At 32.2% G+C, this 12,684-nt stretch overlaps 1 long non-coding RNA gene across 2 annotated transcripts; it reads right to left on the bottom strand.

Annotated features, from left to right (window-relative positions):
* Positions 1–8,192: 8,192 nt before the first annotated feature.
* Positions 8,193–11,205, bottom strand: LOC122605554. 2 transcript variants are annotated; one of them, XR_006324636.1, is made up of 3 exons: positions 9,229–11,205; positions 8,666–8,792; positions 8,193–8,567 (listed from the first exon to the last, which is right to left on the bottom strand). It is a non-coding gene; the product is annotated as an uncharacterized LOC122605554 (long non-coding RNA). The 2 variants fall into 2 exon arrangements; XR_006324637.1 differs by having other exon boundaries at positions 8,684–8,792.
* Positions 11,206–12,684: the final 1,479 nt, after the last annotated feature.

Genomic DNA, 12,684 nt, shown 5'->3' with positions numbered 1-12,684 from the left:
ATAACAACAATAATAATAATAGTAGTAATAATAATAATAATAATAATAATAATAATAGTAAAAACATCACTTCCATTAGAAATTAATAGGATTTACAAGAAATTATGGTAATAATAATGATAATAATAATAATAATAATAATAATAATAATAATAATAATAATAATAATAATAATAATAATAATAATAATAACACATGGACTATCCACTATGTTACTGGTTTCATACCTAAAACTTTAAAATTTACGGTAGTCATACCCCAACTTAACGGTCAAACTGACGCCCGTCAGGTCAGGTATCATCTGTGTGGAGAATTGATAAGTTGGGGTATGATGAGAGTAATTTTAAAGTTATAGGTATGAAATCAGTAATATGGTGGATAGTCCAGATACCATTTCAGTAAATAACCCTAAAATATATATATATAAAAAAGAAGAAGGTATGTATAGTGCTGTATTTTTATTTTTTTTTTGTCAAATATTAATTTTATTGCATAAATCTCTATTTCTCTATATATATAAATTATGTTAGTTTTTTTAAAAAGATGACACGTGTACATACATGTTATATCCTGTTTGGCATTTAAATTTAAATTAATGTATACCCAATAATTAATTAAAACAATATTGAAGCTAAATTATCAAAAAGTTGCTTTTCCATGTTTCGAACCTGCATTTGTGGAAACTGCAAGCTGCTCGAATGCCAGTATACCATTTGTTTAAGATGTTTTACTTTGTATACACACAGAATTAAATATAGCTATTATATTTTTCATATTTAAAAATGACAAGTTAATTTGTGACATTAATATCCACGAATAATTCATATGTGTTAAAAACTTATCAATCACAATTTAATATATCAATTTATCGATGCTAATGAAATATATTTGAGGCCTGACATTAATACACAGGGCTTATGACTTTTTTAGTATTTGATATTAATTTATTATAATTTAAATTTTAGTTTACTATTTTTAGTAATTAAAAATTCATCTATATGTTAAAACTTTGAGTTTATATTGATATATTTCTAAAAATATGTCTACGTAGTTGTTTACCGTGAGTCCGTGACATGTTTAGCGATAAATGAATATTACAAAATCATAACATGTCTATTAAAGTTATAGATTGTGACATACTTAGTGATATATAAATATTAAAAAATCATAATATGTTACTATCATTTTATACATTTATTGTTACACATGGTACATTTTTATTTTACACTACGAGAAATGATATTTTATTTTTAAATGAAACATACCATAAATATCTCAATTAAAATATAACAATGTTATTGTGCTTCCTAGAAAAATTATATTTTTACATGTCATGTTTCTTATATGTGTCATGATAAATTTTAAATTATTTAAATTTAAAAAAATAATAGTACAATTACTCTTAATATATTTACATTAAATTTATTTATTTTTAATTAATTAATTTTATTTAAATGATAAAATGTATTATGAATATATATTCCTTTATTGGATATAACTTAGCTACTATTATTTATTTATTGTATTGAAATTATTGGTTAAAAATTGTAAATTTGTGATAAAAAATAAAAAAGTGTAAAGTTAATGTAAAAATCGAAAACAAAAGTCAACTTTAAAACTTGGGAGCTATAATTGATCAATAAGTTATTTAGAGCAACTACTTTTTAGTTTAATAAAAAAAATACCTTTAAGACTTTAAATATATTAATTTATGAATCATGTCTAAAAATATTATTTATCAATCCTAATTCTATTTACCTATATTAATAAGAAGTTGATGTTTTGGGATGATGAAAGATAAAGACTCGGGTGGATGAAGTGTTAGAACATTGAATGAATTAAATGAGTGTATGTTTTTTGCGGATTTCGACATTGGTAGTTGTTATAATATATATGTAGACCATATGCCGAAATTTTAATTTTCGTCCCTCACGTTAAGATAAATTTACTCAAAACTATAATATAATTGTCTGCAATAATCTTTATATTGGGTTTGTCAAAATTATCTTTGTATGAAATTATATATATTCTAACAAAAAAATAGAATTGTTTATCATGGGTCTCTTTCCAAGCTATTATTTTATCATATTATTTTATTTATTTGTAATATATATATATTTTTCTTTTCTCAACTATTTTTTATTTTCAATAAGATGTCACCGGATTATACATTTTACCTATATTCTCACTCCATTAGCATCAGGTGTAGGTGTCTCCTTAACAAGTTTCACTTAAAAATGTAACAACTTTGTCCGGAATCATCACCGGTTATATGTTTATGTTACAAAAATTTCACTAAGAATTATAACTGTTCTTTAAGGATAGTTGGTTTTTATATTTATTTATTTATCAAAAAAATTTGTCACCTTGTGCAACGTACGAGCCAAAAACCTAGTTACTAACAAGAAGCTAAAAGGCTACAAGGAGAAATAATAAGAATATCACAAAAAGAAGCCTACAGTCCAAGGTAAATTTGCTCTGTTGTGTTTATTCAATGAGCGGTGGTTTGATATGAGATATTCATAAGAAGTTGGTTGTTTTGACTTCCTTGAAGGCGAAACAGAGTGATTGGGTTTTGCTAGAAAAAGTACATATGTTTATGATTTTCCAGATAGTCTAGCAAGATAGGATGATTAAGTTGATAAGGGATCTTATTTTGCTGTAGATCACATGTGCATTGTGGAGTTCAAAGAGTTCCTGCAACTGGGATGGTTTCGTGAGTGAAAATTTACACCATTGTAAGACAAATGTCCAAAGCATGTCTGTAGAACTACATTCCAAGAAGAAATGTCGGGATGATTTATTGAGTGTGTTGCACAAGGACAGGTGCTCGTTGAAAATAATTTTCCATATATATGATAAAAATTTTTTCAATCTAACCTAGGTCCATGGACCTAGGTGTCATCAATATAGAACTGCACTTGTAAAGAGGCCAGTTACATCACAATGTATAACTGATTAAAGCCATAAATATTTAAATGTGCTGTGAATTTATCACTAATTTAATTGCTATCAACACATGACAATATATGTTGATAAACAAAGGGCATCTATTACTCGACCCAAATTAAAACAATAAACAAATTTAAGACATATATACCATTCACACTTTCTACTGCAGCCTCTAAAGCGATTTTTGCAACTTTCCTATTATCGAATCCAAAGTCAAATTAAATGGACCCGATATTTACGACATCCTGTTTTGAAGTAACAACAGCTTCCAGTTTCCCATCTTCCTCACTTTTGGCTTGAGCCTGTAACACCGGCCATATATGCACAACAACATAACCAGCAAAAGCTAATTGAGGTTGCATATATAGTAATAGTATGAGTATCAAAGAAAAATAATAATAATATGAATATCTTACTCATGTTGCTATATATATATATATATACACATACTAGATGAGTGATCACACAATGCGACACCGGCAATACGCATCGTGCGAAGTGCCGTGACGACGTTAATTTAAATACACTTGTCTTAAAACAAGAAAGCATAGTTCCCGCGTAAAGTATAGAATATGTTTAAAATTGTTATAGGTTTATCAAATAAAGATATTTAAACTTGTTAGCATTATATTAGGGATTTTTTTTAATAGAATTGTTTACTTCTCTACTTTTAAAGTACCTTCAATGATCTTCTAGAAACACCTATGCCAGGGATCGAACCTTAAAAAAGCCTCTACCAAATGAGCTAATCTCATATTGATAAAAGCCTCTACTATATATGTATATGTACAAAGACCTGCTCTTGAGGGAAACATTGGTTGAAAAAGACAACTATCACTAGCAACATCCAAACAATATTCATGGCCATTTATATATTTCCAAGATTCTAACTTCTACTGATTATCTATGATATTGATATGATTTCACGAATATAATGAACTCGGGTGTACAAAATCAGGCTTATATTCTTCATATTGGGAAAAAAAACATGACCTTAATTAAAACGTCAATTGTAAGTCGCCGTTGTATGTAGTATGACTAATTAAAAGTGTTCCTCTTTTGTAAAAGTATACATGCTTGGTCACTTATTTCTTTCTAAATATCTAATGTATGCTTTTATGATTCTTTTAGTAATAGTTCAATTCTATGTCATCAATTTTATAATTTATACATAAGTTCAATTTGGAATATGTTTTTTTTAGGTAAAAATAAAAATACCTATCAAAAAATAATTAAAATACTTAGCTAGCGATTATTAGCTAGAAAGAATTAAAAAATTAAGATTAGATATATAATAAAAAGATCTCTTGTATAAATAAAGCAAGGTTGTGATGACATCAATATTTTTAAGAAGATCTTACTTGACATCATAGACATTTTTTACTAATTATTTATTTTTTTATCTAGTTACTTTATGACATCATTGTTAAATTTGGAGTTTAGTCCTTTCATCAGAAAATTTTTTTATAGAACTATAAGACTAATGTAAAATAACATATGTAAACTAATTATAGAATATCTTATTTGTTAGGAGCTTATTTATCATATACACTCTAAACAGATAGTCTACAAATTATTTAAAATTGTAAACTTTTAAAAATAAGTTCAGGACAAAATAAGTTATTTTAAACTCCTTGCAAAAGACGTATCATACAAGCGTAAGCCCTGAAACTCCTTGCAAAAGACGTATCATACAAGCGTAAGCCCTGAAGGCAATTGTTGTCAATCTACCAAGCAACATCATTTTAGACCATTTGTGGATTGAAAATATCACACTAATTTAATATTATTCAGTTATCTCTCAAACAATTTATACAAAATAAACAATTTATTTATAAAAAAGTACACAACTTTCAGAGTAATAATAATACACAACATATACCCTTGTCTATCAGAATATTAATCAATCACCACCGTCTACGACCATAGTTCTAGATCGAGCGGTAGTTGACGAAGCCAGCCGTCAACATACACCCCTTAGCTTATGTGTGTCTCCAGTATAAGCTCGCCGGTCATCCTACAAGCTAGTAATGTTTGAACTGTGGTATGTGGTAGGTTGATGTTGTGTAGCTTTGTAAACGATTTATTAACACCTTGCTCATTCATCATCCATAGACAACAAACTTCTAGGTTTGTCTCACAGTCTCTATGGAATTCAAGCAAAACAAGAGACTCCCTTAGCTTAGATATAGTCTCGATATTACAAACCTGGTTTGTTAAACTATCTGGGAGATTTATTTCTTTAAATTCTTTGGTGGTCAAATCAAATGACATGATCAGAAAAGGTGATTGAGATCGACAATCTTCATAATCAAGAATATAATCATAAGCAACCCAATAAATAAACCTGTCAATAACAACCTGAGACGCTTTATATTCACCTATATATAAACCTATCGATTCACGAAGCAGATTGGTAGATAGAATACTCCAAGTCCCAGTGCTCAAAGTAAAAACTCTTACTTTCCAAGGGACGCTAATGCCACGCAAATCACCTTTTAGATGCTGCCCGATGCATTGAATCCTAAGAATAGTAGGATCAAAAGTGACAGGACAAACCCCAAAACCAAAAACATTAACAATCTCCTCATGGAGTCCATCCGGGCAAATCATACATCTCTGGCACTTGGATACCAATGGATTTCCGTATAGATGGATTCCAAAGAACAACCATTATTGCTCCATAAAATTCAGTCGACTCACCATCACGATATTCGTAGTCACCGACAAAGCACACCAAACCATGAGAGTTACCGACTACACTAGAACTGGATCGAATTCTCTTAAGGAGGTCAGGAATGGTAGGAACAATATCTTCTTGTTGGACAAAACCATTATGATTATGATCATCACCATCATCATCATCATCATCATCATCATTACCATCATCATCATCATCATCATTACCAACATTATCATTATCATTATCATCATCATCATCATCATCAACAAAAAACAGATATGGGTCCTCAATAAGATCATCACCATCATTATCATTATCTTTATCAACATCATTATCATTATCATTATCATTATCAACATCATGACCATTATAAGGAAGTCCATACCTTAAAATGAAACGGTCGGGCTGAGGATGACGAACAGCGTATGAGACCATGAAATCGGGGCTGTCGATCAAACGCTTCCATGGTTTTGAGACCGATCGGAATTGGATTAACGGCTTTAAAGGAAGCCTCTTCAAGATTTCCTCCTGAATCTCTATCGGTACATACTCTGACATTTGGATAATTAAGATACAGGCTAGGGTTTTTGAGATATTTTATAGTTTTATACAATCAGACCAGAAACCTAAAATGATCGATAAAAGCCCTCTTCATTTGTATAGTGCTATTCTTTTTGTGTGTGTGTGAATTTTTGGGTTGATTATTTTTTCTTTGATATACTACTTGTGTGAAAAGTTGTTTGGAAAATTCTATAAATGTAAAAGAGTAAAGTAGGGAAAACATAGCTAGGGGTATCATAGTAATCGATTCAATTTCCGTACATAAATCAAAACCTCCGTGTAAAAATCAGCTACAACAACAACAAGGTACCCCCGACATAAGCCGGGCTATGGGAGGTATGATGTAAAAATACCTATATATATTTTTATATGACTTTTTTATTTATTTAAAACTTACAACAATAATGTACCTACGCATAACGTTGGTAGTTTTATTTAAACCAGATCATCTTTCTGTTTCATAAGATATTTGTATTGGTTTCAAAACCAAAGTTACCTAATAAACACATAATCATTAGATTAATTATATCTATCTATTATCCATGGTCCCGACCTCGTTAAATTCATTATTTGACCCTCATTGACTGCAACCTTTAAAATTACCCTACAAGACACATAATGTAATAGCAGACCACCTTTAAGCATTATAACGCCTTTATAATAGCCTTTAAAACTTTTGTTTACAACATTGCTTAAAGACGATAATGAGTCGTTTTTTCTCTTTTTAGGATCAGAAACCGTTCATCATTATGAATCATGTCTAGAATTTTAGTTGCAAAAGATGTAGCGAGAGTTTTAAACTTAAGAAGTATGTGAGAATTTTTTTTCCCTTTCACATCAAATTTATAAATGTATCGATGTAATAAGTGTGTTCTTATTTTAAATGTGTTCTTATATATATATATATAGGGTAACACTCCGGTGAGAATACTTTTAAAATAAGAATGGTGAGAACACTTAAAAACATCATTTTGATGCATTAAAAGTCCATAATACTAACATAGTGCTTAACTAATTATCATTATCTAAGTGTTTAATAACACATTGATCCGTCAAAATCGAAAAAATCACATTTTTGTTTTGTGCATCCATCTTGGATACATATTCATCAAAATGATGCATCCAACAAAAAACGTGATTTTTTCGATTTTGATGGATCAATGTGTTGTTAAACACTTAAATAATAATTAGTTATGCACTATGTCAGTTTTATGGACTTTTAATGCATCAAAATGTAGTTTTTAAGTGTTCACATTTGGTTCTCATTTGATAGCCACTCTATATAGGGTAACACTCAGGTGAGAACACTTTTAAAATAAGAATGGTGAAAACACTTAAAAACATCATTTTAATGCATTAAAAGTCCATAAAACTAACATAAAAGCTACTGCTTTCGTCTCTCTAGGCTTCGCTATCGCTCATGACTTGTATATGGATCATTGAGTGGTCGGCATTCTAGAAGCTTGGCCATATATTTTGTCAAACATAGACCTTGCATTAACCATTTGCAAAAAAAGTAATTGATGCAAGGTTGAAGCATTCTTGGCACAGTGGAATAGAGCTGGCATATGGTGCCCGACACGATAAGATACGAACACGATAGGGTTAAAGACGAACACGACACCATAGTTAATCGTGTCAATATTTCCAAACACGAACACGACACGATTTTTAACATGTTACACCATAAGGGACATGTTAAGAGACCTCTTAAGGAACTTTTCAAAAGGTACACGATAAGGGTCCTGATAACGTATCTTATTGTGCTTTAACATGTCTTGACGTGTCATTAACATGTCTTAAAATGTCCATATATACTACTTGTCTTATCATGTTTTAACATGTCTGGACCTGTTAAGACACGAAACGTGTTAAGGCCAAACACGAAACACGAAAAAACCAGGTCGTGTCGTAACGTGCTATCAGGTCGTGTCAAAAATTGCTAGCTCTATAGTGGAACGATAACCAAGCATTCAGGGGAAGATTACCAGAAAAGTAAAATAATCGACGCTAAAATTATTATTTACTATCCAAGGACTAGGAATATGTTCAAAGTCTGGAACACAAAGAAGATAAAAACCGGGCAAGTAACACAAGTGGTGATCAGCAATCAGCATTGAAAAGGAGTAATTACAGCAGCAGCAGCAGCAGAACTTAGATTCTGAGAGGAGGGAGATGTTGGACCTCTACAATCTCAGATTGTAATAGGTCAAAACACAATTTGTAAATGGGTCAAATGGTTACAACAACTCGTAAGGAATCTTTGCAACTTCCACAAACCACTTGGTTCTGTACATAACAGGCTTCCCCTTTAGCCATCATGGCTCCGTCATAGACTGAGAGGCTTTTCCTATAGCTTACGAGCTACGCTCTATGAAAAAAAAATTTAAATTTTTTTGTATGGAATTAGATAATCAAAGAGGATAAAAAAAAACAAAAAAACAAATGAAAAAAAAATCAAAAACGAACCTTCTCTCTTTCAGGTACCTTTTCATTTGATCTATATCCCATTGACATATATAGTCCGAATGACTAATCGACAACCAGTTGTGAATATATATTCTGCTTCTGATAAACTTCCTTTCCTCATTAACTTCTGAAGGATACATACATTAAACATTTCACCAACAAAGGCACAACAATACTTAAGTTGACATTTTTGCCTGTGGGTTGTAATTATGTGTTTACATATAGTTACATAAGTTGACTTTACTTTTCAAATTGTGCATGGATGGTGGGGTGTTGAAACAGATTACTACTGTTGGAAAGCCTATAAAGATCTAAGTTGGGTTCATTATCCATAGGGGATTCGATTCAGCCACTGTGTTACGGGCTGCAAATTGAATCTACTACTTTAAATGGTAGGGCTGCTAGTCTTAGTATAACATGTCACTATGTAATTCTTCGAGTATGGTTGTTTTGTGAGGAGTAAAGTAAAAAATTAGATGATTTGACTATTAAGTGGTGATTTGACTATTGTGTGGTGATTATTCTGTTGAAAAATAGTCGGTGGCTCAGAGAACAAGAATTACCTTTAATGGTTGTGGTTGCTGGTTAGTGCTTCCGATGTATTTTGATCAAAGAGTAGCTTACTGGTCTGCTGCTCATATTTGCTATCGAGGTTTATATAGCTCACAAGTATAGTGGAAATTTCTGTAACCATAATGCTTTGGCTCAAAACTGTAAGCTACATCAAGTAATTTTAATATGCAAAGAAGCTTAAATTAACTGTTCAAATCAGAAAACTATATGCAAAGAAGCTTAAATTAGATGTTCAAATCAGAAAACTATATGCAAAGAAGCTTAAATTAACTGTTCCCACACACAAAATGAAAAACACTCAGAGTTGTCATTTAGATGTCACATAAAATTTTAAGCATATGGAGTGTTGATAATTCAAGCATTTGCAAAACAAAAAATTCTAACCAAGTCTAAAACTTGAAGAGAATAATGAAGTCACTTACACAAAATGTAAGTAATTATTCTGCCTTAACTAATGACAAGCAGCCCTCACTGATGTAGTACATCACTGGGGAAATCCATCCGCATATTTTAATGAGATCATCTATTAGTGATTAGTGACTTATCGGATATATATATAACCATCTAATTGATCAACCAAAAGCAGAGAGTCCTTATAAGAACACATAGAGAAGGTATGTTCGACTCCATCAATCTCAAGATTATCAATGGTTTCTGAGTTGGGTTCATAAATTACAACATCAGCATACCCTGTCTCCAGTATAAGCTCGCCGGTCTTCCTACATCCTAGTAATGTATTTACTGTGGTATCTGGTAGGTTGAAGGTGTATAGCTTTGTAAACGATTCACTAAACCCTTGCTCCTTCATCATCCATAGACAACAAACTTCTAGGTTTGTCCCATAGTCTCTATGGAATTCAAGCAAAACAAGACACTCCCGTAGCTTAGATATAGTCTCAATACTACAAAGCCCGTTTGTTAGACTATCTGGGAGATTAATCTCTTTAAATTCTTTGGCAATTAAATCAAAAGATATGATCAGAAAATGTGATTAAGATTCAGCATCAAGAAGCATATCCAAAGCAACCCAATAAATGATCCTATCGATAACGACCTGAGACCACCCTCTAGATAGACCATTACATAAACCTATCGATTCGCGGGGAAGATTGGTAGATAGAATACTCCAAGTCCCAGTGCTCAAAGTAAAAACTTGAACTTTCCAAGGGACACCAGTGCCACGCATACCGCCATTTAGTTGCTTCCTATAATTAATGCATTCAATCTTGAGAATAGTGGGATCAAGAGTGACAGGACAAACCCCAAAACCAATAACATCATCAATCCGATAGTTTTCATTCGGGGAATAATACATCTCTGGGACTTGAATACCAACAGATTTCCCAATCGATGGATTCCAAACAACAACCATTTTTTCTCCATCAAATTCAGAGGAATCGTTATCAGGGTATTCGTAATCACCGACAAAGCACACCAAACCATGAGAACTACCAAATACACTAGAACTGGATTCAATTCTCTTAATGAGGTCAGGAATGGTAGGAACAATATCTTGTTGGACAAAACCATTATGATTATGATCATTATCATTTTCATCATCATTATCTACAAAAAACAAATATTGGTCCTCAACAATATGATCATAATCAGGAAGAGCATACCTTAAAATGAAACGGTCGGGCTGAGGATGACGAACAGCGTATGAAACCATGAAATTGGGGCTGTCGATCAAACGCTTCCATGATTTTGAGACTGATCGGAATTGGATCAACGGCTTTGAAGGAAGCCTTTTCAAGATTTCGCCTGAATCTCTATCGGTACATACTCTGACATCTTGATTTTGGTTATTTTGATTTTTTGGGGGGAATAGGGATGAATGGATGAATGTTGGAAAATGTAGTAGCTAGGGGTTTTTGAGAGTGAGGACTGGAGACCCAAATACCCAACCCACGGTCGTCACTTGTTAGAGCATAGGGTATGCATTCTGGATGGTTCAGCATCAAAACCGATGAAACGATGAAAATTGACGTGGCGCTGAGATGGCAGTCTGGATAGTTCTGTATCCTGTATCCATACCTGATGCTCTTAAATTATAGGTGAGATTTTATTTGTCTGATGCAAATTAGGGTCTAAAATGATCAATAAAAACCTACTTGTATATTCTTGTATCTTTTTTTCTTTGCTTTTCTTAAACAAATAATGTATATTGCTGTAATTTTTTTTCAAACTGCCAATTTTATTGGATACAAGGAGAAGTAATGAGAATATTAGAAACAGAACCTACATTTACAAGGTAAAATTGCTCCATTGTGTCCATTTGATGAGCGGTGATTTTATACGATTGGATTTCCATAAGAAGCTTGTTGCTTTGACTTTCTTGAAGGGCAAAATGGAGTGATGGGGTTGTATTATTCGTTTATCATTTTTCAAATGGTCTAGCAGCAGGATAGGATGATTAGGTTGATGAGGGATCTTATTTTGCTGTCTATCACAGTTGCTTTGTAGAGTTTAAACTTCAGAGAGTTCCTGCAGGTGGGATGGTTTTGTGAGTGGGAGCTTACACCATTGGAAGACAACTGTCCAAAGCATGTCTGCAAAACTACATTCCGAGAAGAGCTATCAGGATGATTCAGTGAGTGTGTTGCACAGGCAAGTGCTGATGACTTAGGGAATGTTACGTTGAAGAGGTCCGATGTTGGTAATTTGTTCATTGCCACATATCATCCCATAATATTGACTTTCAATGGGGCAAGTTTATTCCATGGGAAAGGCCGGCGAGGTGGATAGTAATTGGGCTTTCATTGACTTCACAAAGAAACAACTAGAGGGACCAGCCTTCCATGTCCAAGTGTCGTTAATATCCGATAGAGCAAGAACATGAATCCAGGAGAGTAGTTCTTGAAACAGGTGTAATTTGGTTGGAGTGGTCGGGGGTCTCGACTAGTTCCATTCCCATCGGGAGAATCTACCATAGCAGCTCGACAATCTTTGATCATACATCCTTTGTTTTTTTCTAATCTGAAATTGGATTTGATAACTAATGCCCCTAGTACCCTAGTTAAGAAGCATTTAATGAAGTCCAACCATCCTAAAATATGTAAATATGTATTAACTATTCATTTAAAAATATAAAATTGTTAGGTTGAATTTATACACATTAAATATAAATTTAGATAGGTGCACTAGCAAATCCCGAACTTATTAATGTAGCTACATAATAAGTGTACCAGTCATTACATTTGTTTTTTTTATTTTATTTTTTATTTTTATGGTAGAGAGGATGTTAAGTGTTGTGATACGCATCATTATAACCAAGTGGTTGCGAGTCGCACGATGTGCGACATCGGTATGTGCAAGCATAAGCATGGTTGTGTGATGTCGTAGATATTTTTAAAGGCGATAACATAACCATACTGTGGAATATATGTGTGTATATACACTAAAGGTTGCCAAAAACAACTATAAAATAATAACAACCTATAAAA

This window comes from Erigeron canadensis, chromosome 6 (assembly GCF_010389155.1).
Source record: "Erigeron canadensis isolate Cc75 chromosome 6, C_canadensis_v1, whole genome shotgun sequence".
Taxonomy (NCBI): Eukaryota; Viridiplantae; Streptophyta; class Magnoliopsida; order Asterales; family Asteraceae; genus Erigeron; species Erigeron canadensis.
Note: the sequence above shows the minus strand (reverse complement) of the source record. Positions and strands in the feature narration are given on the sequence as shown.